The 27,822-nt window shown below is 43.8% G+C and overlaps 1 long non-coding RNA gene across 4 annotated transcripts; it reads left to right on the top strand.

The window, feature by feature from the left end:
* The first annotated feature begins 5,972 nt into the window (after positions 1–5,972).
* LOC119316603 lies at positions 5,973–8,654 on the top strand. 4 transcript variants are annotated; one of them, XR_005153102.1, is made up of 4 exons: positions 5,973–6,242; positions 6,315–6,367; positions 6,708–6,969; positions 7,837–8,654. It is a non-coding gene; the product is annotated as an uncharacterized LOC119316603 (long non-coding RNA). The 4 variants fall into 4 exon arrangements; XR_005153100.1 differs by having other exon boundaries at positions 6,315–6,969; positions 7,837–8,040; positions 8,222–8,654; XR_005153101.1 differs by having other exon boundaries at positions 6,315–6,969; positions 7,837–8,040; positions 8,185–8,654.
* Positions 8,655–27,822: the final 19,168 nt, after the last annotated feature.

Below are 27,822 nucleotides of genomic sequence, written 5' to 3'. Positions count from 1 at the left end.
CGTACGTATTGAACTAGGCTTGGAGTTGGGTACGATGTTTGGTTTGTACTGTAGTTGGTGGCTCATCGAAGTTGTGCATTCGGGATTTAAACACATCATACACCATCATACCCATACATATTTTCGGGCCGCATGCAGTGTATACGGGGTCTTTTGATCGACCACGTCTCCCTTGTGCAGTTTTTTGTGACGACACGCATATCTGTGGGCTCCCCAAGTGTATATATATCATCCCTTTGACCGATAATGAGGGGTGTGTGTTGGCCATGAATGGATTCCTCCTAGTTCGTGTTAGGGCCGGTCACCGTCACATGTCAATCAACCAAAGCTCGAGCTCATGCGTTGTCAGGATTCCCTCTCACATGCTCGGATTGCTGGGTTCGACCTACATCAAACCCTGCGTATCTCCCCCTTAACTACCTTGCCTTCATGGTTGTTGTCTGTATCAAGAGGTAGGCACCACATCTAAATTGTACATTATTCTATATTGATAACACACATGACCCCATCCCAACGTACATCATTTTGGGCCGCATGTAAGAGGTGCTGGTTTTGTGGTCCCTCTCGTGTGATTTTTATGATGGTTCAATCTATTGGTCCAAGCGATTTATCGACAACAACAACAGTTATTTGACCAAATGATAGATTCATTGGTTCGTCTTATGGTAGGTCATGGAGACATGCATATATGACCAAAGTATCGATCATTACATGCATCCGCCCTGCTGACACGAAGTGGGAGTTGCTGGTCCAAGCATCCTAGCTAGGTTTGACATTATGTCATTATATATATATATATATATATATATATATATATATATATATATATCTTTCCCTAATCTATCCCTAATAATAAAGCACGGATTGACTCCGTGGGTTCACCGTCACAATACACTTTCTTTTCATGAATTTACGCTTTTAGTTTTTTTTCTGTAACACATCTATATTTATTTACCATATCCAAAGTGGAACTAATCTATCTGTATATATCCCGGCTGCGTTGTTGTTTCCCCCGCCGATCCGGGAGCCCCTTGCCGCCCCGTCGCCTTCGCGCTCGGCCTCGCCACCGGCTGCCGCGCCGCCGGACCTCCACGCCTCGCACCCCTCTCCCTGCTCTCCCTCTTCTCCGTTTCCTTCCCCTCTGTTTCTCTCTCTCACACAAGGACTGCCTCTCACTTCTTCTACAGGAGCAGCCATGGCCAACGACTAACGCCGCCTCGCCCGGATCAGGCCGGAGTCGACCTCCTGCAGCTGGATCCGCGCCATCTCGACCTCGCCGGCCTTCCTCCCCGTCCTCATCGCGATCCATCACCGGGCTCAAAGACAATCCCATTATGTAGCAGCAACTGCTGCCGCCGCCAGCAGCAGCAACAGCAACAGGCGCGGCCGAGATCGACAGAGACGGGGGAGCATGCACGCGCTCCCCGACTCACCCCATCTGCGCGCACGTTCGCCATCACAGGCGCCGGCGGCTACCGCGCCCCGGACGTGCTGGACACATGGCAGCCCATGCTGAAGGCGGACGTCTACTCCCTGGGAGTGCTCCTACTGGAGCTCCTTACCTGCAAGTCCCCGACACACGCATCCATGCAGGACGATGTCGGCGGTGCGCTCGACCTACCGTACGTCGTTGGTATAGTTGGTGGTGCGCGAGGAGTGGATGGCTGAGGTGTTTGACGTGGAGCTCGTGCGGCTGGGCGCCATCACCGATGAGGAGATGGTTGCGCTGCTGCAGGCACCCGTAGAGCTATGGGCATAGAGGCAGCAACTCGAAACTCCATGTTTTGCACACAGTAGCACAACGCCACGGTCTGCATGCGGCATGACCAACTCCACTCAGATTAAAATTATGTAGTTGTATACGATCCTCCCTTTTGTTCAGGTTTCCATGATTTTTTCAGTTGAATTCAGTTGCAGATTCATTCAACTCATCTCCATTGCTACACACAGAAAGGCTCTGATTTTTATTTTTCTCTGCAAATTGTAACCATTTTTCATATCACACTAAGCAGGCACCACTTGTCAATTTTAGTAGAGTCTGTACATTGGGTCGTTGAGTATGACAGCTGAGCGGCCTCTGCTGATATGAAAATTCTTCCAGAATCTGGTAAGAAATTTTCATAAGACATATATTCAGCTCCTGAGAAGTACTTAAACATCAAAGGATTGCATACTTTATATGTAAATATCTTACTCAGAAAAGTAGATCATGGAAGAGTCATCTGTACAGTCATTTTGAAGATTATGTTACCCAAATTACAACTCACATTAGAAAAAAAACTGAACATCTGCAGCTTTCTTCCTGAGATTGCAAAAGAAAATTAAGACAACATGCATGCTGGTGTCCTGCAATTAGTAAGTCATATATAGAAAACCCAAAGTAAAACTGATATATGTCAAATGACCCATATTTAGGGTGGTTTTACCAGAGAGAGTATCGTGTATGGTTCACACAAACTCCAGATGTGGCACCTCTTGGAAAATTCCATTGTATGAATGAGGATCCTACATTTCCTTTGATCCGAACCTTTGGTACACAATTTTAAAGGTTTCATCATAATAAAAACTGACAGTCTTTATACAGTAATCTGAACATTTTGTGGGTTGCCGGACAACTTTGTTCTCCAGTATAGGTGGTGTATGTTTGTGCAAAATGATCATGTAAGGACATCTGGTAACTTTATTCTTTTGTGAAGGTTGATTTACTTGATGGAGAAAATTTACATTTCCTCTAAACAAGTGAACATGACATGTGTGATGTTCAGAAAAAGGAGCTTTCGTGTGTTGGCTGGCATCCCTAATGAACTTTAGACATGTATCCGAGGTTTCATTGGCTGTAAACCAGTACGGTCAACAATTTGAGTTTTAGCTTTCTACCAAAAAAATAGAACTTAACTACCGCTACCTTCAGATTTAGAATATTCCTCTGCTTTGGGACAGATGGTGGTTATTTGTAGTGATTGGGATAAACTCTGCACATCGACTACACGTGAATTTACCAATCTGATTAAATGAGTGGAGGTTCACAAAGTGCACATGTATAAACCTTTCGTCCATCACCTTAGTGACATGTAATAATTTTGTAAAGGTTACAATGATGCACCATTTAGAAATAGCAGTTATTAAACTCTCAAAGAATATGCTGCAAAGTGGAAGGCACCGATCGAATTCCTCAGGACATTCATCCCTCTCCACCCACAACGCTTTCATCGTTTGCTAAATGGACCAAAATGATGTTTGGAATTGCTTGCTGCTGCAATTGTTATTCTAGGTTGGTTTGTTTGCTGCTACTATTACTTAAGATTATTGATATTGCTAATTTTTCTGGTTCAGAAACATAAATTTACTCGGAGTAATACCGGCCCCATGTCATGAGCTCATGCGCAATTCTCAAATGATCCATCTTTTTTTCTCATGAGCGTCCATTGTCCCACGACACAGTTTCTCATGATCAATGTTTTCTCCCGTTGCAACGCACGGACATTTGTGCTAGTAATATAATAATAATCTCTCCCTAATAATAAAGCACAGATTGGGTCTCCGGGTTCACCGTCGCGCACCTTTTGCAAAAAAGCCCTTGTGTTTTTCAGTAATTGAACCCGCAGTACCTTCTTAAGTGGATATTTCCGAGAAAACGTTTCATTGTTATAAAAAGAACCTTGAGATTTTGAGTATTCAACCCTGCGTTGCTCTCGTTTTGGGGCTGCTTGATGTAGAACGGCGGCGGCGGCTGAAGCTTGCAGGGGCCGAATACGTGCACGACGGGGGCTGGGGAGGCTGATCCGGAGACGGGTGGCGAGGCGGGGGTCGCCGATGACGACGAGGAAGGCCGGAGTGTGGCTTCCCGGGCGGATCCATGGCATCCGCCGCTCCTGGGCAGAAAGGGGACATGGAGGTGAGGGAGAGAAGTGAGAAAGGAGGGGCGGTGCGGCGACATGAGGTCAGACGAGGCTGCGGTGGCGCGGTGCAGGGCACAGCCGCGGCGGTGGTGACCATGCGCGTCATGGGGACAGAGGCGAGCGGCTTGGCCATGGTGCCGCGATGAAGCAGGAGAGGAGGAGCACTGAGGTGAGGCGAGGAAGAGCGAGGCCGACGGCGGCGCAACCTCGCCGGGATGGGGCGGAACCGGCCAGTGCCGGGGATCGGGCGCGCGCGTGGGGCGCCTCCCCTGACGTCGCGAGGTAGGAGAAAGGAATCGAAGCTGTCCAGGAATCGATTGGATTGCTTTCTTTTTTTTAGAACAGATTGGATTGCTAGGTTACGTTAAGGTGTGGCTGGGCTGGACCTTAGGCCGAATGGGCGGCCAGTTTAGATACTGCGTTGTTGACTCCCTCTCTCTCACCCCCCTAATTCTCACATTTTCTCTGTTTATTAAATATAAATAGATAAAGAGTAAAAAAGAGAGAGGATTAGGAATGGGGTTTTGGCAAGGTGCTACTTTTCCTGGACTCGCAAAAATGTGCTTCTTCCAAGAAAATTAGAAGTGGGCAATACAAGGTTTAAATTCAAACACATTTGATTTATTCAGATAGGTTAGAACTAGGACAAAGTTTCAGAAGTATCCAAATATGTTGAAAATTTTGGTGGACCTTGGTAAAGTAATAAAATGGTGATTGGAAAAGTTTGGGGACAAAACTTGAAGTATAAAAAGGCATTTGATTTTTTGAAAAGCTCAAAAAGGAATTTGGAAAAGCAATTGTATAAAATGGAAGGAAAGATTAAATGATTTTCTGAAAAATTTCATAGTTTTTAATTTGGTGTGAAGCATTATAAATGGCATGATGAAATGAATATGCATAAAATAAAATAAGAAAACGTTATAAAATATGCAAGTTAGTGGAACGTAGGGTATTTATAGGTTAAAAGATCAAATATAAAACAAGGGTGAAATTATAGGCAGGTTATGTGTCGTGCTGGCAGGGAGAAGCCTGCTTCTCGCACTCGTCATCGACTCATGAGGAGGACTATTAAATCTGTAGTTGTAATTTATTCACCTGTAACTTGATATTTTTTTCACTTCTCTTTTTATAAATTCATGTAGTCGGCTATAATAATCATATTTTTTTTGAGAGAGAAATTGTGTGTCTGCTCTGGTTTCAGTTTTAACGTCAGCTTGTTACAATCCGTAACTAACTTATAGACTACTTCATCCGGATGGGTTTGCAACTTTGTGTACAGACTGCTTCAACACTTCTATTTTCTATATGACTTGGATTAATAATCTCCAACAATATAGTCATGCTTCTTATATTTACTTTCAATTCTAAATACATTTGTGCTTTTCTCTATGCTGTGCTACTAAACTATGTGTGATAGACTAAACATAAAAATATGATGGGGTGGTGGTTTCAACCACGGAAAGAATTGATTTGGAGAACAAAGGGAATTTTCGGCGGACGAAGAACTCGCTTGAGATGCTCAAGTGATGATTTTATATAGCGTTTTATCTAAACCTGGGTTCCTTCTTTCAGTCTGGGCCGTGCCATATGATGTGAAGCCGGTGTAATAACTTTTTCATTTGGCATTGGTGGTGAGATGGCAACCTTCTAGACAATTTGGCACCTGTAACACAGTGGAAGACCTCATACGAGATGGTTGCCTTCTTGGTAGTTGTTGCGGCTTCTGAATTAAGTGTACCACTATGTTTAAGACGCTATGATCAAAAGCTGTGGTGGGTGTACCGATTGACTCTTATTACATGACTATTTCTAAGATCGATTCTTATTGGGTTAGGGGCATGTGATTTCGTTCCCCCGGTGCAACGCACGGGCCCTTTTGCTAGTAATAATAAAGCACGGGTTGAGTCTCTCGGGTTCACCGTCGCGGTATTTTTATAAAAAAATCCCTCATAAATTACGTATTCAACCCGCAGTGCTATTTTAAGTCTGTAGAGAAAACGTTTCGTGGGTGGGCCTGGGCCTTACAATGGAGAAGAAATACACACGAGCGAGCAGAATTGTAAAAGAAAAACACAGGCACACACGAGCACGAGGGCTCGCCTTCGATGCGTACGGGTACGCCGCTGCCGCCTCCGCACGCGGCCTCTCCGGCCATCCGCCGCCACTGCCGCGCGCCGCCTCTCTGCCATCCGCCTATTCTCTTTCCCCTCCCCATCCGTACCAATCTTCTCCGGCGCCACCTGAAGCCTCCTCAACCTCCAATCTCATGCTGTCAAGCCCTTCCAATCTCGCCGGAACATGGACTTAACTGAAACGCCGTCCTGCTAGCCGTGCCCACTTGAGGTACATCCTTGTACAATCTGTAAAAGTTGTTTTATTCAATTTGATTTGATTCTTGACTATATCAATCTGCAGCGAGGAGAGAGTGGTGAGGCGGCTTAGGTGAGGCTCGGGACGGCATCTCGCATGTAACTACGCCACCCCTGCATCTCTATGCTAATCTGAGTGCAGTACTCTGCCTAATGCTCTACTTCTCCTCGAAAATATCTCTTGAATGCCCCATGTCTGGTTTGCACTTATGATGTCCGACAATATGCCTAAGCAGTGACCGCATCAATGCTGATATACAGTTCTTTATCTCGTGTATGATTATTATGATGTATGAGAGGCTTGAGTGAAGGGATCCTTAATTAATTTGTCCACATGTAGCCCAAGGATTTGGGAGTTTAGGGTTTGTTATGAGTAGTTAGCTGCCTATGATGTGTGCCCAAACAAATTGTCATGTTTGTGGTAAATCATTATGAACAGTTGTTTTTCCTGTGGCGCCGTCCAAGTGGGCTGAGGCCAGCGGCTACCACCATGGTGTCGTCCTTCTTCTAGACGTTCATCGCGGGTCCAGATTCATGATGACGGCACCGCATCTAGCGATGACGCGAGCTCATGTGGGCGCTGCAACTTCCGAGAACACGGGAGTCTCCATGGCCAGCGATACGTGAGCACACTCACACACCACAACTCTCAAGGATGCGGGAGCCGCCTCGGCCGGCGAGGACTCCTGAACCATGCTCAGGTATAACATGTGTTCTTTATGTAGCCTTCTCACCCAGCCATGAAATTCCAGTCTGATCTATAGCATTCTTTTGCTCTCCTATTTTGAGGTTGGATTGTGTGCAATAACAGTTTGTTTAAATCTCTGAGGGTAAAGACAGCTCATGGAGATGCCTCTGTGACCAGACCTCTCTATATATCCTTTTCTATACACTAATAGATGTCATTGCCATACAAATTCTGCACTTTTCTATTAGAAAAGCATGAGAGATTTGCTTTTGTACTCCTAATTAATCTGGATTAGTTTCAACATAATTGTTCTCAGTCATTATCCTCAAATGCAAGACATAGATGTGCACTTGAAAAAATAGGGAAATTTTTGCATCAAAGCTAAGTAATTTGCAGTAGTTTCCTGCAGGTACATTTTCTTTTGGTTTAGCTGATAGTGTGCTTTGGTATTGGTCTAATATCTCGTTCCTGGAGTAGTCCTTTTCTTTAACCATAATACCATCATTTGATATGTTTCTGTTCTTATTAAAAAAATATAGATCACTTGCATAGTTACATTGTTTCTGACTCACACAAGCTAGCTGCATAGTAGAAGTTCAGCAAGCACAAAGCACTTAATTCACAGTCCGCAAAGCTCCTAGACTGGGAGTTGTATGCATCATCCATCTGCGCAGGTCCAGCCAAAGCACTTAATTCACAGTCCACGAAATAGGCAATCTATGTAACGCAAGGCAAATCTAGCTTAGAAATCTACACGGAACCTGCACTGCGCTCGGCTAAATCAACTTACCTGTCCATGGGGTCTTTACATAATCTGATATAATTGTTAATTATCTCTCTTCCATGCCTAAATCCAACTTACTATATTTTTTTCTCACAGAACGACTGTGTTCAGCAACTGTCAGACTTTGGTGGTGTACCCCGGCTGCCAAACCATGCTTTGCCAACCTACTAGAGAAAAGGCGAGGCTCACCAAGGGATGATCCTTCCATCGGAAGGGAAATTAATTTGCATGCCTGATTATGGAAAAAAGAAGCCCTTCTGAACATTACTTATCCTCGATGAGGGGGACCAACCAAAAGAGGTAATCTGTGCTGAACTTGGAATGGGATAATGGAAAACTATTTGTTGTTACATTCTAATTTCAGTTGCTCTTGAGTTTTAGTATTTTTTCCTTTTAGCATGGTAATTTGCTGGGACCTAGGAGTCTTGATTTTAATTATTGCAGGATGATAATCAGTTTTATGTCGGTTTTATCTTCTCAGGAGCAAGCAAATTATAGGTTCGTAGCAAACCTTTCAGTTGCTGCTGTGGTCCTCTTATTATTGTTATAAAGTTCAAAAACCATCAATCTCAGGAATATTGTGACCATGTATTCGATTCTATTGAAGACCCAATATATGATAAGGTGCTATTTTCATTTGCTATGCTGAGCAACCATGAAAAACTCTGTCCAATTCATAATTTGAATTACTCATGTGTGTTCTTTATGGATCTACTCCCTTTTATTGGAGAGGTTTTTTTTGTCATGTTTCTAATGCACAATTTATAGTCAAGCTCGCACATTTCACCATATTGTTTTTCTTAATTTTAGAGTGTAGTGATAATTAGCTAAACTGGAGCAGTCTTAATCTATTCCTGTTTAGCGTATCCTAACATTCGAAACATTGCCTTTTGAGCTTGTTGATGTGAAATTTTGCTGGCTGTCATATTATTACTTGAAAAAGTTCATATAGCTAATCTGGCCTTACATCATACACGAGAAGTCCATGGTTGAGTACAAGCGCTATATATTTGGAGAGATAATGCACCACTCAAACGGTGCTCTTTGCCCATATTTATTACAAGCAACAACAGAGTTGACACCTCACCTCAGGTCTGAGTTATGCTGAACTTTTTGATCTTTTTATTAACCACATCAGTGGCTAAAAGAATTCATGAGTAGTAACACAGACTAAGAAATTGATATATATCTTATCTATGCTAAGAAATTAGAGAATGAATTTTCTGACACGGAAGGATTCCTTGAGAGCACGTCAGCACTTGACGCTGCTGCTCCCGCAGCTCTAATAATTTTTCTTCTTTCCGGACACCTGATAGCCTGAGCATGCAAGAGCAGCAGTACAAGCAGGCTGCACTGCACAACATTAGCAGAGCGCTCTCACTACAGCGGAACTACTCGGGCGTCTCTGATGATAGCATGCTTGATATTGAAGTTGAAGATTGTAGCACGGTTGATGGGCTGAAGGGGCATGAAAACATTAACTTTTATTAAAAATAAGGGTATTTCCATGTTTAACCTTATTATCGACGTTTATTAGAACTGGATATAAAAAAAGCACACAGCATGAAGCAGCTTGTGCCCCTTTTTACCGCCTGGTGCAACGCACGGGCATTTTTACTAGTATTGTTCATAGATAAACTTGATCAGAAAACCATAATTCATCGGGTCTCGACAAACACATCGCAAAAAGAGTTACATCAAATAGATCTCCAAGAAGATCGAGGAGAACGTTGTATTGAGATCCAAAGAGAAAGAAGAAGCTATCTAGCTAATAACTATGGACCCGAAGGTCTGAGGTAAACTACTTGCACATCATCGGAGGGGCCATGGAGTTGATGTAGAGGCCCTCTATGATCGATTCCCCCTCTGGCGGAGCTCCGGAAAAGGCCCCAAGATGGGATCTCTAGGGTACAGAAGGTTGCGGCGGTGGAAATAGGGTTTCGTGGTGCTCCTGGATGTTTTCGGGGTGGAAGAAGTAGGTCGGTGGAGTCACGAGGGGCCCACGAGGGGGGAGGGCGCGCCCCCCTGCCCCGTGGACTCCTTGTTGGTTGCTTGACATCCACTACAAGTCCCCTGGATCACATTTGTTCCAAAAATAACTCCCCTGAAGGTTTTATTCCGTTAGGATTCCGTTTGATATTCCTTTTGTGCGAAACACTGAAATAGGCAAAAAAACAACAATTTGCACCGGGCCTTGGGTTAGTAGGTTAGTCCCAAAAATAATACAAAAGTGTATATATAATCCATTAAAATCCAAAACAGATAATATAATAGCATGGAAGAATCAAAAATTATAGATATGTTGGAGACGCATCAAGCATCCCAAAGCTTAATTCCTGCTCGTCTTGGAATAGGTAAATGGTAAAAAAAACAGAATTTTTAATGTGGAATGCTACCTAGCATAATTCTCAATGTAATTTTCTTTATTGTGGCATAAATATTCAGATCCGAAACATTCAAGACAAAAATTTAATGTTGACATAAAAACAATAATACTTCAAGCATACTAACAAAGCAATTATGTCTTCTCAAAATAACATGACCAAAGAAATTTATCCCTACAAAATCATATAGTCTGGTTATGCTCTATCTTCACCACACAAAGTATTTAAATCATGCACAACCACGATGACAAGCCAAGCAATTGTTTCATACTTTTGATGTTCTCAAACTTTTCAATCTTCACGCAATACATGAGCATGAGCCATGGACATAGCACTATATGTGGAATAGAATGGTGGTTGTGGAGAAGACAGTAAGGAGAAGATAGTCTCACATCAACTAGGCGTATCAATGGGCTATGGAGATGCCCATCAATAGATATCAATGTGAGTGAGTAGGGATTGCCATGCAACGAATGCACTAGAGCTATAAGTGTATGAAAGCTCAAAAAGAAACTAAGTGGGTGTGCATCCAACTCGCATGCTCACGAAGACCTAGGGCATTTTGAGGAAGCCCATCATTAGAATATGCAAGCCAAGTTCTATAATGTAAAATTAAGGTATACGTGCATTGCACGCATGAGATTTGGTAACCAAATTATGAATAAATACCACACTATAGCATGCAAGCTTTGAGTCATATATGCATGATGTAGATGTTCTTTTAACTCTTATAGTTCATCTCATCCAAAATCAATTAGTTTTATATAAAAAATCTAATTTAAGATTCATGGAATTGTGCATTTTAAAGGTAAAAAAGTGACAATTCATTTAGAAAAAAATGTTTGGGCAATTAAGATATGGAAGATTCCAAAGAACAAAGGAGAAGTGCTTGTGTTTTGAGGTTTGTGCACTATGCTTAAGTTCAACCATGGAGTGTTCTAGATTGTACATGTGGCAGAATCTAGCGGAATGTAGATGATATCCAACTGCCAGTAGTGCTCAGATTTGCCATCTCTGTACTGTCGGCTTGGCTTCATCCAATGACCAACTTTCAAAGTTATTCACACACTATATATGTTCCCATGCTAGACAAAATAAAGTTTGAGAACATGCGTGGGACGACCCCCCCTCGAAGTTGGGAAACTGACATCGTACGTATTGAACTAGGCTTGGTGTTGGGTACGGTGTTCGGTTTGTAATGTAGTTGGTGGCTCATCGAAGTTGTGTGTTTGGGACATAGCACTATAGGTGGAATAGAATGGTGGTTGTGGAGAAGACAAAAAGGGGAAGATAGTCTCACATCAACTAGGCGTATCAATGGGCTATGGAGATGCCCATTAATAGATATCAATGTGAGTGAGAAGGGATTGCCATGCAACGGATGCACTAGAGCTATAAGTATATGAAAGCTCAACAAAAAGAACTAAGTGGGTGCGCATCCAACTCGCTTGCTCACGAAGACCTAGGGCATTTTAAGGAAGCCCATCATTGGAATATACAAGCCAAGTTCTATAATGAGAAATTCCCACTTAGTATATGAAAGTGATAATATAGGAGACTCTCTATGACGATCTTGGTGCTACTTTGAAGCACAAGTGTGGTAAAAGGATAGTAGCATTGTCCCTTCTCTCCTTTTCTCTCATTTTTTTATTTGGGCCTTTTCTCTCTCTTTTTTATGGCCTCTTTTTTTTAGTTCAGAGTCTCATCCCGACTTGTGGGGAACCATAGTATCCATCATCCTTTCCTCACTTGGGACAATGCTCTAAAAATGATGATCATCACACTTTTTTATTTACTTACAACTCAACAATTACAACTCAATACTTAGAACAAAATATGACTCTATGTGAATGCCTCCGGCGGTGTACTAGGACATGCAATGAATCAAGAGTGACATGTATGAAAGAATTATGAACAGCGGCTTTGCCACGAATACAATGTCAACTGCATGAACACGCAAAGCAATATGACAATGATGGAGCGTGTCATAGTAAACGGAACGGTGGTAAGTTGCATGGCAATATATTTCGGAATGGCTATGGAAATGCCATGGTAGGTAGGTATGGTGGCTGTTTTGAGGAAGGTAAATGGTGGGTGTATGATACCGGCGAAAGGTGCGCGGTATTAGAGAGGCTAGCAATGGTGGAAGGGTGAGAGTGCGTATGATCCGTGGACTCAACATTAGTCATAAAGAACTCATATACTTATTGTAAAAATCTACAAGTTATCAAAGCAAAGTATTACGCGCATGCTCCTAGGGGGATAGATTGGTAGGAAAAGACCATCGCTCGTCCCCGACCGCCACTCATAAGGAAGACAATCAATAAATAAATCATTCTCCGACTTCATCACATAACGGTTCACCATACGTGCATGCTACGGGAATGACAAACTTTAACACAAGTATTTCTAAAATTCACAACTACTCAACTAGCATGACTCTAATATCACCATCTCCATATCTCAAAACAATTATCAAGTATCAAACTTCTCATAGTATTCGACACACTCATAAGAAAATTTTATTATTAATCTTGAATGCCTAACATAATTAAAGCAATTTACCATGCTGTTTTGTAGGACTCTCAAAATAATCTAAGTGAAGCATGAGAGAACAATGGTTCCTATAAAACAAATCTACCAACGTGCTCTAAAAGATATAAATGAAGAACTTAGAGCAAAAACTATATAACTTAAAAGATATAAGTGAAGCACATAGAGTATTCTAACAATTTATGAATCATGTATGTCTCTCTCAAAAAGGTGTGCGCAGCAATGATGATTGTGGAAAAATAACAAATAAAGACTCAAATAATACAAGATGCTCCAAGCAAAACACATATCATGTGGTAAATAAAAATATAGCTCCAAGTAAAGTTACCGATAGAAGTAGACGAAAGAGGGGATGCCTTCCGGGGCATCCCCGAGCTTTGACTTTTAGGTGTCCTTAGATTATCTTGGGGGTTCCATGTGCATACCCAAGCTTAGGATCTTGCCACTCCTTGTTCCATAATCCATCAAATCTTTACCCAAAACTTGAAAACTTCACAACATAAAACTTAAAGTAGAAAATCTCGTGAGCTCCGTTAGCGAAAGAAAACAAAACACCACTTCAAGATACCGTAATGAACTCATTCTTTATTTGTATTGGTGTTAAACTTACTGTATTCCAACTTCTCTATGGTTTATAAACTATTTTACTAGCCATTGATTCATCAAAATAAGCAAACAACACACGAAAAACAGAATCTGTCAAAAACAAAACAGACTGTAGTAATCTGTAGCTAACGCAAGAGCTGTAACCCCAAAAATTCTAAAATAAATTACTGGACGTGAGAAATTTATCTATTAATCATCTGCAAAAATAATTAACTAAATATCACTTTCCAAATAAAAATGGCAGTAGTTCTCGTGAGCGCTAAAGTTTTTGTTTTTTACAGCAAGATTAAAAAGACTTTCCCCAAGTCTTCCAATGGTTCTACTTGGCACAAACACTAATTAAACACAAAAACACAACCAAAACAGAGGATAGATAAATTATTTATTACTAAACAGGAGCAAAAAGCAATGAATAAAAATAAAATTGGATTGCCTCCCGCAAGCGCTATCGTTTAACGCCCTTAGCTAGGCATAAAAGCGAAGATAGATCTAGGTATTGCCATCTTTGGTAGGCAATCCATAAGTGGCTCTCATAATAGATTCATATGGTAATTTAATTTTATTTCTAAGGAAGTGTTCCATGCCTTTCCTTAATGGAAATTGGAATCTAATATTCCCTTCCTTCATATCAATAATTGCACCAATCGTTCTAAGGAAAGGTCTACCAACAATAATAGGACATGATTCCTATTTGCAAAAATAAGAACATCATTAATTCTTCTCATAGATTTCTTAATAGTGGAATCCGCAAGGTGCAAGTTTAAGGAGCAATCATCAAAATCACACAAAGTCTTTGGAATCATGGAAACACTAGCACCCAAATCACACAAAGCATAGAAATCATGATCTTTAATATTAATTTTAATAGTAGGTTCCCACTCATCATAAAGTTTTCTAGGGATAGAAACTTCCAACTCAAGTTTTTCTTCATAAGATTGCATCAAGGCATCAACGATATGTTTAGTAAACGCTTTATTTTGACTATAAGCATGAGGAGAATTTAGCATGGATTGCAACAAGGAGATACAATCAATCAAAGAGCAATTTTAATAATTAAATTCCTTGAAATCCAAAATAGTAGGTTCATTAACATCTAGAGTTTTGATCTCTTCAATCCCACTTTTTTCAAATTTAGCATCAAGATCCAAAGACTCTGAATTTTTGGAACGCCTTCTAGGTAAAGGTGGATCATATTTAGTCCCATCATTATCAAGATTCATATTGCAAAACAAAGATTTAATAGGGGACACATCAATAACATTTAGATCTTCATCTTTATTATCATGGAAACTATAAGAACACACTTTTATAAAGCAATCTTTCTTAGCACGCATCCTAGCGGTTCTTTCTTTGCACTCATTAATGGAAATTCTCATGGCTTTGAGAAACTCATTGATATCATGCTTAGGAGGAATAGATCTAAGCTTCAAAGAATCAACATCAAGAGAAATTCTATCAACGTTCCTAGCCAACCCATCAATCTTAAGCAATTTTTCTTCAATCAAAGCATTGAAATTCTTTTGCGAGGTAATAAATTCTTTAATATTAGATTCAAAATCAGAGGGTATCTTATAAAAATTTCCATAAGAATTGTTGTAGGAATTACCATAATTATTAAAGGAATTACTAGGATACGGCCTAGGATTAAAGTATCCTCTATACGCGTTGTTACCAAAATTATTCCTACCAACAAAATTCACATCCAAAGATTCATTATTATTCTCAATCAAAGTAGACAAAGGCATATCATTAGTATCAGAAGAAACACTTTTATTAGCAAATAATTTCATAAGTTCATCCATCTTACCACTCAAAACATTAATTTCTTCTATCGCATGCACTTTCTTATTAGTAGATCTTTCAGTGTGCCATTGAGAATAATTAATAATATTATTATCTAGGAGTTTAGTAGCTTCTCCTAAAGTGATTTCCATAAAAGTGCCTCCCGCGGCCGAATCTAAAAGATTTCTAGAAGCAAAATTCAATCCAGCATAAAAAATTTGTATAATCATCCACAAATTCAAACCATGTGTAGGGCAATTATGTATCATTAATTTCATCCTCTCCCAAGCTTGTGCAACATGTTCATGATCAAGTTGCTTAAAATTCATAATATCGTTTCTAAGAGAGATGATCTTAGCGGGAGGAAAATACTTAGAGATAAAAGCATCTTTGCACTTATTCCACGAATTAATACTAGTTTTAGGCAAAGACGAAAACCAAGCTTTAGCACGATCTCTAAGAGAAAAAGGAAATAGCTTCAATTTAACAATATCATTGTCCACATATTTCTTATTTTGCATATCACACAAATCAACGAAGTTGTTTAGATGGGTAGCGGCATCTTCACCAGGAAGGCCGGAAAACGGACCTGTCATGACAAGATTCAGCAAAGCAGCATTAATTTCAAAAGATTCAGCATCGGTAAGAGGAGCAATCGGAGTGTTAATAAAATCATTGTTGTTGGTATTGGTAAAGTCACACAATTTGGTATTATCTTGAGCCATCGTGACAAGCAAGCAATCCAACACACAAGCAAATAAGAAACGAGCAAAAAGAGGCGAATAGAGAAAGAGAGGGAGGATGGAGAGAGAGAGAGAGGGTGAATAAAATGGCAAGGGTGAAGTGGGGGGAGGAAAACAAGAGGCAAATGACAAATAATGTAATGCGGGAGATAAGGGTTTGTGATGGATACTTGGTATGTTGACTTTTGCGTAGACTCCCCGGCAACGGCGCCAGAAATCCTTCTTGCTACCTCTTGAGCACTACGTTGGTTTTCCCATGAAGAGGAAAGGGCGATGCAGCAGAGCAGTGTAAGTATTTCCCTCAGTTTTTGAGGACCAAGGTATCAATCCAGTAGGAGGCCACACGAGTCCCTGGCACCTACACAAACAAATAAACTCCTCGCAACCAACGCGATAAAGGGGTTGTCAATCCCTTCACGGTCACCTACGAGAGTGATATCTGATAGATATGATAAGATAATATTTTTGGTATTTTTATGATAAAGAGAAATAAAGATGCAAGTAAAATAAATGGCAAAGGAAATAACTAAGTATTGGAAGATTAATATGATGGAAAATAGACCCGGGGGCCATAGGTTTCACTAGAGGCTTCTCTCGAGAGCATAAGTATTACGGTGGGTGAACAAATTACTGTTGAGCAATTGACAGAATTGAGCATAGTTATGAGAATATCTAGGTATGATCATGTATATAGGCATCACGTCCGAGACAAGTAGACCGACTCCTGCCTGCATCTACTACTATTACTCCACACATCGACCGCTATCCAGCATGCATCTAGAGTATTAAGTTCAAGAGAACAGAGTAACGCTTTAAGCAAGATGACATGATGTAGAGGGATAAACTCATGAAATATGATATAAACCCCATCTTGTTATCCATGATGGCAACAATACAATACGTGCCTTGCTGCCCCTACTGTCGCTGGGAAAGGACACTGCAAGATTGAACCCAAAGCTAAGCACTTCTCCCATTGCAAGAAAGATCAATCTAGTAGGACAAACCACACTGATAATTCAAAGAGACTTGCAAAGATAACCAATCATACATAAAAGAATTCAAAGAAGATTCAAATATTGTTCATAGATAAACTTGATCATAAACCCACAATTCATCGATCTCAACAAACACACCGCAAAAGAAGATTACATCGAATAGATCTCCACAAGAGAGGGGGAGAACTTTGTATTGAGATCCAGAAAGAGAGAAGAAGCCATCTAGCTAATAACTATGGACATGTAGGTCTGAAGTAAACTACTCACACTTCATTGGAGAGGCTATGGTGTTGATGTAGAAGCCCTCCGTGATTGATACCCCCTCCAACGGAGCTCCATAAAATGCCCAAGATGGGATCTCGTGGATACAGAAAGTTACGGCGGTGGAACTAGGGTTTTGGCTATGTATCAGGTAGTTTGGGGGTACATAGGTATATATAGGAGGAAGGAGTACGTCGGTGGAGCAATGTGGGCCCCCCGAGGGTGGAGGGCGCGCCTTGGGGGGTAGGCGCGCCCCTACCTCGTGCCTTCCTAGTTGATTGCTTGATGTAGGATCCAAGTCCTATGGATCATGTTCATTCTGAAAATCATGTTCCTGAAGGTTTCATTCTGTTTGGACTCCGTTTGATATTCTTTTTCTGTGAAACTCTGAAATAGGCAAAAAACAGCAATTTTGGGTTGGGCCTCCGGTTAATAGGTTAGTCCCAAAAATAAAAGTGTATAATAAAGCCCAATAATGTCCAAAACAGGATATAATATAGCATGGAACAATCAAAAATTATAGATACATTGGAGACGTATCCATCTCCCCCTTAACTACCTTGCCTTCATGGTTGTTGTCTGTATCGAGAGGTAGGCACCACATCTAAATTGTACATTATTTTATATTGAAAACACACATCACCCTTCCCAACGTACATCATTTTGGGCCGCATGCAAGAGGTGCTAGTTTTGTGGTCCCTCGTGCGATTTTTATGATGCTTCAATCTATTGGCCCAAGCAATTTATTGACAACAACAACAGTTATTTGACCAAACGATATATTCATTGGTTCGTCTTATGGTAGGTCATGGTGACATGCATGTATGACCAAAGTATCGATCATTACATGCATCCACCCCGCTGACACGAAGTGGGAGGTGGTGGGCCAAGCATCCTAGCTAGGTACGACAATATGTCATTATATATATATATATATATATATATATATATATATATATATATATATATATATATATATCCAAGGGTGCTTTCAGGTTTGCGAGGCAGGTGCCACCAAAGTTATGCATTGTGTATTTGAAGTTTTAAACATCCGCAATATTCCTTCATGTATTTGGCCACTTCCAGGTGGTTCTTTACTTCTAGCCCCTCTCATCGATCTTCAACGACGTGCCCAACCGTGGGCCGCCGCGGTCAAAGTTGTGCATTGGAATTTTGAACATCACAGACCACCCTTTTCAGTCATATATATTTGGGCCACATGCTGGTGTGGCTGTCTTTTAACCCTCTCTAACGTTTTTTTTGCTGCAAATACTCTGATGACGCTCAAGGGACACTGGTATAATATCTTAACCGTGTGTGGTACAAGTGCGTTGTGAATCACCACGCATGCGCAAGCGCGAGCAAATTAAGGTGGAGATACTGGCTCAACTATGTGCGATGCAAGTGCGCTGAAATCACCACGACCGCGCAAGCGCGAGCAAAGGGTGGAGGTACTGGCATAATCATGTGCGATGCAAGTGCGTTGTAAAACCACTACCTATGCAAGCTAAAGGTGGGTAAGTTTATTTGGAAATTAGGACGAACCGTGTGCGATAGACTAGCTAGCTAGAAATATAAAAAACAAACTATCCGCTTTGAGTGTTGCAAAAATCGGCGGTTCCACGCCACTTTTCCTTATTATCATACACACATATTGTTATTGGACCGTGCGCGATCTTGGGCACTCCCGCCCTGGATCAATTCCTTTACCAAAATTGTAGTAGCCGTCGTACTTCAACCGTCGCCCACACTCCTCCAGCACCGACCTTATAGTAAAATTGCAGTAGACGAGGCATTTGAACCGTCGTCATCCCTCTCCACCACCATCGATCCACCCACCATTACTAAAATTTTCAGTAGCTGTGGCGTATCCTCAAACACCAAGCCCCCACCCCCTCCACAGTCCCCCAGCCGCCCCCCCTCAAACCCTAGCTCGCGGCCGCCACTGGCGCCGCCGCCAACCCCTGCCGGTCTGCCCGTTCCTCCTAGCTTAGGTAAGAAAGTTCAGGTTACCCAATGATTCCCATACCGTCGCCCCACTCCCCTGAGTTTTTAGATGAGGCCTGCGGTGTCCCTCCCTGCCAGATCCACATCCCTGCTCCAAAATGTCGTAGCCTAAGCTAGACCACGTATCCCAGGGAGCCCGATGAGCGTTCAGCCAAGACGAGGTTTATCATGGCCCCTCCGTTCGCCCCGACATGTCGATCCTGGAGCAACATGTCGCTGCGGAAGCCGGCGAAGACGTTGACTATGTTGCCATGCCGAAGGCTTCATGTCAGTGGGCTAGTGTATTACTGTATCTCGGGAAAGTTGGCTACGACATGAAGCTCGTCCACACCAACGGCTTCACGCGGGCCTTGTCACAGGTTAAGTGGTCCATCCCCAACCCTCTGGTTCAACCGCCGTCGATCTCTTCGACGGCCCTGCCGCTGATCTCCTCCGCCAAGCGGTCAAGGTTTTGCGAGCTTTATACGCCATCAAGTCCATTTTGTCACTTCTGAAGTAAACAGTCTACGGCGGTGGCTTGGGATCCTCAATTGCCAACTCAGATCTCACCGACCACGACCACGAGGAGGGCACCCACGAAGGTTCTTCCAAGGTGAAACTGTTGGAGATATGCCCTAGAGGCAATCATGTATGATGATATTTCCTATGTGTTTATGAATAAAGATAGTCCTTGGACATTATCAATGATGTGTATCAACAAGTACGTGACTTGTTTGTGGGACTATGCATTGTATGATGACTGTCCTAAAAGGTCCCTAGTCGAAAGGGCTGTGTGGACGCGCAGCCAACTAGACTAGCATATGACACGGTCGATGGCTTGGTCTCACTAGCCATGGAGCATTGGATGGTAACCGGATAATATGGACTTGGAAGGATTTGGTCGGATTCGACGTAGTCGGATCCGAGTCGAGATAAGGTCCAAAGTCGGACAAACCCAACTATGAGGCGCAACAATATGTCATCTGTGAGTCTCTAGTACAAGATATGTTCTATGTCCTAAGACCTGAGCTGACGCATGTACTCGGGATGATGACAGACTTGCTTTGGGCCAACCAAACGCTACTCCATAACTGGGTAGTTATAAAGGTAGGTTTCGGGTTTGTCCAGAACCATGCTGCGAGACGTGGTCGAGCAAGATGGGATTTTCCCCTCCGATCAGGAGAGATATACTCTGGGACCCTCGTGTGATCCGACCAGGATAAGCATGGCCATGTGACAAGGATTATGAGATAATCCGGTTTGTGGTCGGCATCACTGGAACGAGAAAGAGGTCGGGCTAGCACAAGGATGACAGACTCGCCTTGAGCTCGAAAACATATATCGTGTGGCAAAAGGAATGGAAGTGTGATGTACAGGTTCGCTAACCAGCTTCATAGTCTGCTTGGTGTTCGGCATGCCTTGCTAGAGGCCGTTACCAACCGCGCAGTTCGGAGGTGATCCGAACTGCGACCAAGCCGACTTGAACCTAAGGGGTCGCGCGCTTAAGGGAAGGAACCTACGAGGACGGATCCGAGGACACTGGTCGGATGTGATCCGAACTGTATTCGGATTGTGGCCGAGTAGACTAATGGGCTTTAGGGTCCGTGCGAGGCCCAAGCGTTGAGCCCGTGACGGACACCTATATATAGTGTAGGTGCGGCACACTCATGGGCTGATCGCTTCGGCGCTGTCACTAGGGTTTGCATGTGTTGCGAATAGACACCTCCACTCGCCGCCGGTTGTGTGATCGGAACTAGCAGTCCGCCGCACGATGTTCCTCCTGCACGTGCGGATACCGTTAGAGGCGGTGCACTTGCGCCGCTCCAGCGAACCTGTACGTGGGAACCGACCACCGGTTGTATGAGGGAGATCGGACAAGGAGGAGATGATCCACGCGGACGCGCTGCCCCAACTCTTCTTCCGCTGCATGACACTGCGCGTCTAGTGGTAATGAACTGTGATCCATCTCCCGTAGCATGTTCTTGGTTATTCTGCACGTAGGAATTTTTAATTTGCAGTCGACGCACCCTACCGTAGAACCCAACAGAAACAGCCCATCTGTGACATCAGAGAGTGCACCATGGGTCTGTGCTCTTCCAACTGGAAGGATCCCGTCCATGAAATGTGAGGCAACATTCACTACAAAAAAAGACACATCCGTGACATTTTGGGCCGAACAAATTTTTTTTCTATCATACTTATGACACTTCTATGATGATAATTGGGACAATATCCGGTATCATCATAGATGTGGTGGCCTCCTACTTCTATGACAAAAAATCATGACAGAAAATGGGCTTTTCATCCTGGGTGGGCCGGAGACGCAGCTACATGACATTCTTTGGGCCGTCCATGATGGAAAAAACCATGGTAGAAGCGAGGCCGAGAATAATATCAGGGTGTTCCCGGTTACGGTGGGTGGTCGGGGCCGAGCGATGCGCCTTTCTCTCATACATGAGCACACGTGGGTGCGAGGCGTTGGGCTCTAACTGAACCCGAGCGAGGCGTTCGCCTATTGAACTCGAGCGATTGCACTGCAGGCTACGCGTTACTGAACCCAAGCGATCGATCGATGGCTGTTAACTGAATCCGATCGAGTGATTCCTTCACTACTGCTGCTAACTGAAGACGATCGATGCTGCCTCTGGATGAACAGTGAGCGTTGTTGGGGGGTTTGGATGAACAGTTCCCGGTGGGGGTGGATGAACAGGACCCCGTGGTGTTGCCTCTGGATGAACAGGACCCCGATTGATCGAGTCGGTTGGGGCTAGATGAACAGGACCCCGTGGAGGGCTGGATGAACAGGATGACCCCGTGGAGGGATGGATGAACAGTAGACGGTGGAGGGCTAGATGAACAGTAGCCCGTGGAGGGGTGGTTGAACAGGAGCCCGTGTGGAGAGGGCTGGTTGAACAGTAGCCGATGGAGTGGCGCGTGGTGGAGGCTGGATGAATAGGAGCCCGTGGATGAACAGTCGTAGGTGGAGGCTGGAGGAGGACGATGGTGGATGAACAGTAGCCCGTGGAGGCTGGAGGGGGTCGATGGTGGAGATGAACAGTATCCCGGCTGGAGGAGGCCGGTCGATGGTGGAGATGAACAGTATCCCGTGGAGTCCTGTTTTGTGGTATGCCACACCCCTCCTGATGAACAGGACCCCCGTTTCGACCTAGTGCTCCAGCACAAGTCTGTTTCCTTCATTTTGCGGTACGCCACACCCCTCCCGATGAACAGGACCCCTGTTTCGACCGTAGGAGGCCCGTTTCCTCAGTTTTTTGGTATGACAGACCCCTCCTGATGAACAGGATCCCGTTTCGAATGTGGTCGGTTGAACACAAGGCCGTTTCCTCCGTTGTGCGGTACGCTAGGCCTTGTTTCCATCCGCTGTTCCGTCCAAGCCCTCCCGATGAACACGACGACGCATTTTGTTCCGACCCAGCCGGTTGGCTCCTCATGAACACGACGACGATGATGTTTCTCTGTTCCGACCCAGCCATGTACACGAGCCCTGGCCATACATATTCGCGAGTAGGCGTTCGAGACCCTGCCTGTATGTACGTACGTGGCCGTATTTTCTTTCTTGCACACTGGCCGTTGTACGTACGTGTACATGCTACGTGCGCACCTCTACTACGACACGTGCGCGCCTCTACATGGACTAGTATGTACGTATACACATTCACGACCAGAATGACAATGCTACATACGCTTCGACCAGGTGGGTCCCGACTGTCAGGCACTTCCTTGCGTGCGAAGATATAGCTGGTGGGTCCCAGCAGTCAGGGGGGCGAATCATTTTTTTGCGCGGACACACTTCCTTGCGTGCGAAGATGTAGCTGGTGGGTCCCAGCAGTCAGGGGAGAAACATTTTTTCACGAAATACGATGGCCCATCCGGTGGGTCCTCGCTGTCAGGTGCAGGAATAATTATTTTCCGTGTAATAAGGAGGCACTTCCTTGGTGCGGCTGTGGACCCAGCTGCCAGCCTCTCCACGTACAGTCCACGACCGATGGAAGCCGTTTCTTGACCATGTTGACCACGCCGCGCCAAGAGCACCAGGGCGGTGGACGACGACGAGGCCTAGGAAGCGGACGACGATGAGCCGGGGAAGACGCGACAGTGGATGCCCACGCGTAGAGGAGTATGATGGTTCACTGGTTCACTGCGGTGTGAGGCTGTCGTCGCCGCAGAATAACAGGGGGTGTGGGTCAGTAGAGGGATGGCCTGGCCAGCGGTGGGAGTAGTAGGGGGCGGTGAGGCCTCCGCGGCATCGCAGCCGGCCACGGGAGGCAAGAGCACGAGGCACGACCGGCGCTGGTTTGGGCGGCTGGAGCAAGAAGACCAGAGGTTGAAGAAGCACTACGGCCGTTGGATGGACATCATACGTGCACTGGAGCTAGAATCGTGCATATTGACTAAGTTGACAAAGCCCTCCGTCCCCGTCAACTTAGTAGGCCCACAAGTCAGCCTCCCACTATACTGGATCCCAGCTAGCAGGGGGAGTATTCATTTTTTGTGCATAATAAGGAGGCACTTCCTTGCGTGCGAAGATGTAGCTGGTGGGTCCCAATAGTCAGGGGGAACGTTTTTTTCGCGAAATCTGGTGGCCCGTCCGATGGGTCCATGCTGTCAGGTGGAGGAATAATTATTTTGCGCGTAATAAGGAGGCACTTCCTTGCAGCCGTCGTGGACCCAGCTGTCAGCCTCTCCACGTACAGTACTCTTCCGATGGAAGTCGTTCCTTGACCATGTTGACCACACCACGCCGAGAGCACCAGGGCGGTGGACGACGGCGAGGCCTAGGAAGGGGACAACACGGAGCCGGGGAAGACGCGGCAGTGGAAGCCCACGCAGAGAGGAGTACTAGGGTTCACTGGTTCGGCTGCGGTGTGAGGCTGCCGTCGCCGCAGAATAACATGGTGTGTGTGTGAGTGGAGGGATGGCCTGGCCAGTGGTGGGAGTAGTAGGGGGCGGTGAGGCCTCTGCGGAAGCACAGCCGGCCACGGGAGACAGGAGCAGGCAGCACGACCGGCGCTGCTTTGGGCAGCTGGAGCAAGAAGACCAGAGGTTGAAGAAGCACTACGGCCGTTGGATGGACATCGTACGGTCACTGCAGCTATAATCATTTATATTGACTAAGTTGACAAAGCCCTTGGTACACATGAACTTAGTAGGCCCACAGGTCAGCCTCCGAAACGATGCGCCCAGATGTCAGGGGAGGAATCATTTTTTGGGCGGCCGAAGCTAGAATATCCGAGATTGAAGAAGAAGCACGACATCTATTGGATAGACATCCAACGGCCACTACTGCTAGAACCGTGTGTTGACTATAATAAGTTGACAAAGCCTTGCATATGCGTCAATTTCTTTTTTTAGGGGACGCGTCAACTTAGTAGGCCCATAAGTGTGTGGCAGAGAACTTATAGCCCATTTGCAATTTGTAAGAATGTACAGCCCATTTTTGAATTCCAATGGAATTTACTACAGCCTATTTACAGTTTGTTAAAAGTACAGCCCATTTTCTAGCTAGGAAAATGATTAATAATTTCAACCAACCATTTAAGATTTATTCAAGAAACAACAACCGTTCAAGACAGAATGCAATAAAATTTCCCACATTTTGATGGGATCCGAAATATTTTTATCCCGAAATTTCTAGTCAGATTAAATATAAATTTGTATTACATAAAAATCCAATGAAACATTGCACGCACAACAATTAAAAATTAAGATTTTCAAAATCCATAAATGATATTTTATAAACTAATTTTGTTTTGGTGCATTTTTTATAGTTACTGCCCAGTTTTTATAATTACATCCCATTTATTATTTTTAAAGCCCATTTTCCTATTAAGCCTAATGCATCCCTCCTAGGAAAGATTTGCATCCCAGCGGGGCGGAGAATAACAAGTTGACCTTGCCTGGGTATTCCTCAAAAAACGTATAGCTGGGCTAGCAATTTTCATCTTGAAAAAAATTAATATCTGGGCTGGATATCTGTCCTGGGCTAGACGGTCCACAACCTGCCCAGTTAATACCCCGCTCTCCTCTGAACCACAACAAAAACATCGCCAAGAAAAACTCTGCAGTGCTCACGCCTCAAAAACACAAATACTGCTCAAGCTGCTTGGTCCTAGTTGTCGGCCGCACCTTGTGCAATTCTCTCGTTTATATTGACTATATAGGTTGACAATGGTGTGGGACGGTGATGTCAGGAAACCAGGAGGAAGCAAAAAATATATAGTTGTATATAATAAGGAGGCACTTGCGTACGTACGACTATGGCCCTAGTGGGTCCCTACTGTCATCCAGTCCAAATAAAGTCATCTCCTGAATCCTCATGTTCATTGACCATGTTAACAATGCTCGGCGCCACGGCGAGCGCAACAACTCGAAACGGAGAGGGCCTCGCGGGCCCTATGGATTGTCAGATATAGCGCCCGCTGCTCATTCAGGAAGCCAGGATCATTGGACACCTATGAGCACCCTCGAGAGACTGAGACGGCATGAAACAGTAAGGCCGCGCTTGGGAGCTCTGGTTTATTTCACACCTGTATTAAGATACAAGTGTAATTTACTCATCATTGGAAACAACGTGTAAAATACAGGCATAATGAAACCGAGGGCCCGAGGTCTGTAAGTAAAACCGGCGGGTTACGCGTGTAATTTGAGAGACCGGTGTATATTTTACTAGTCGAAATCGACCAACCAAGCGCTTCGCCCGAGACCATCTGCTTTTATTTACAAGCGTCAGTTTTACAAGAGGTTTTGGTTGGAAAACGACGAGCCAATCACGGCCTAAGATGATGAGTTGGTCGGAAGATCATATGGTTTCACGTCTAACCTACCCGACTTGTCGTATAGGCTATGAATGAAACATAAGACGATGAACTTCTTAAGCACGGAAACAACAGAAGAGGATGATATGCTTAACAAGCAAATCACTGGCATTAGATTGACATGCAAAACAATATTCAGAACACTAGGCCTGGCATTATTCTCAGGAGGTACGGTGAACAGCTCGTGATGCCGCATGCCACAACATTCCAAGCTCAACTTTGTAATCAAACACAAGGCCTGGCATTACATAGACAATATTCAGAACAAACTCTTAAAATATCTTACATAAGTCAACATTCATGTGACTATGCATCTCAGCAGAGTAAATATTTAATTCTGAACTGAAGACAGGAATAGGAAAAAATGATCGATGTTGCTCACAGCAAAGGGCGTCCGACTCAAAAATATCAAATTCATGTCTTCTGGCTAACGTCAATGAGCAAAAATTGACAAGATTTTCCAACTCCAATATATTAAACTAATGACAACTTTGACAAGCTTTTCCCATTCAAAATATGTAATGCCTATGATTGTGGAACGGGCAGGGTTTGTCATCGGTTCGTCATCTGATAGTCCGGTGGCTCCAGGTGACGACGAATGATTAGAGAACCATTCGATGTATTGTGCATGATGAGGTATTATGAAGGACACGAACCATCTGAACATTTTGTGCAGTTCCACTAAAATCAAGCTGAGCATCCCTGTGGATTTCGTATTTATATGCTGCCAGAAAACAAAGACACATCAGCGCACACATGAATATTGGCCCCAGTGTCAACCCACCAATCAGTGGACTAACAAACTGAAAGTACGGTAAACAGATTACCATACCCAGATGCCCCATCATTGTTGCTTAGAGTGACATTGACAGACTTGGAGTCCTGTCCTAGCTTCTTGGTACTTGCTTGGGCACTTGTTTGCCCAGTGTTCCTCCGAACCACAAGTAAAGCAGCCATCTCTCCTTTTGTCTTTCGTCTTACCCTTCTTAATGGCCGACGCTGGAAACCCCATTCAAACATATAGTCCGGTGGCTCAAGGTGATGACGAATGATTAGAGAACCATTTGATGTATTGTGCATGATGAAGTATTATGGAGGACACAAACCATCCGGACATTTTGTGCAGTTCCACTAAAATCAAGCTGAGCATCCCCTGTGGATATCGTATTTATATGCTGCAAGAAAACAAAGACACAGCAGCACACACATGAATATTGGCCCCAGAGTCAACCCACCAATCGGTGGACTAACAAACTGAAAGTACGGTAAACAGATTACCATACCCAGATGCCCCATCATTGTTGCTTAGAATGACATTACAGATTTGGAGTCCTGTCCTGGCTTCCTGTACTTGTTTGGGCACTTTTTGCCCAGTGCACTCCACGTGTTGTAGAGTTTCCTATGCTCTCTGCAGACTAGTTATGTCACCAGCGTCTACTAATACTCTGTAAAGCTTCTCGATCATTCCTTGTGTAATGTAGCGCAAACAGTGACTGCTCTTTCTACAAAGAGGTAAGACCAACTGGACCCACTAATGCAGCAGTTTGCCTTAGACAGATTGGCTCCTTTTGTGCAGTTCAACTAAAATCAAAGTCGGAATAAAACCGAGCTTTAATTTTGATATCCCTATAAGCAACAATAGGTATAAGGGAAACAATTACTGAGAAATAACGGGTGATGACTTGTACTCCCAGAAGAAAAACATCTACTCTACCTTATCTTAATGGGAAACAAAGCAGGAGAGTGGCAATTCTCAATAAGTGTGATTCATTCATATTAACTGAGACATTATCTTAACAATGCCTTGTTTCAACATGTATAAAGAACAACAAAGCAGAAAAGTATCATTCCTAAAACAATGCGACTGATTCATTTTAACAGAGACATTTTCTTAACAATACCTTGGTTAAACATGTAGAAAGAACTACAAAGTAGG

Source organism: Triticum dicoccoides, chromosome 6A (genome assembly GCF_002162155.2).
Source record: "Triticum dicoccoides isolate Atlit2015 ecotype Zavitan chromosome 6A, WEW_v2.0, whole genome shotgun sequence".
NCBI lineage: Eukaryota > Viridiplantae > Streptophyta > Magnoliopsida > Poales > Poaceae > Triticum > Triticum dicoccoides.
This window is presented reverse-complemented; position numbering and strand designations above follow the sequence as displayed.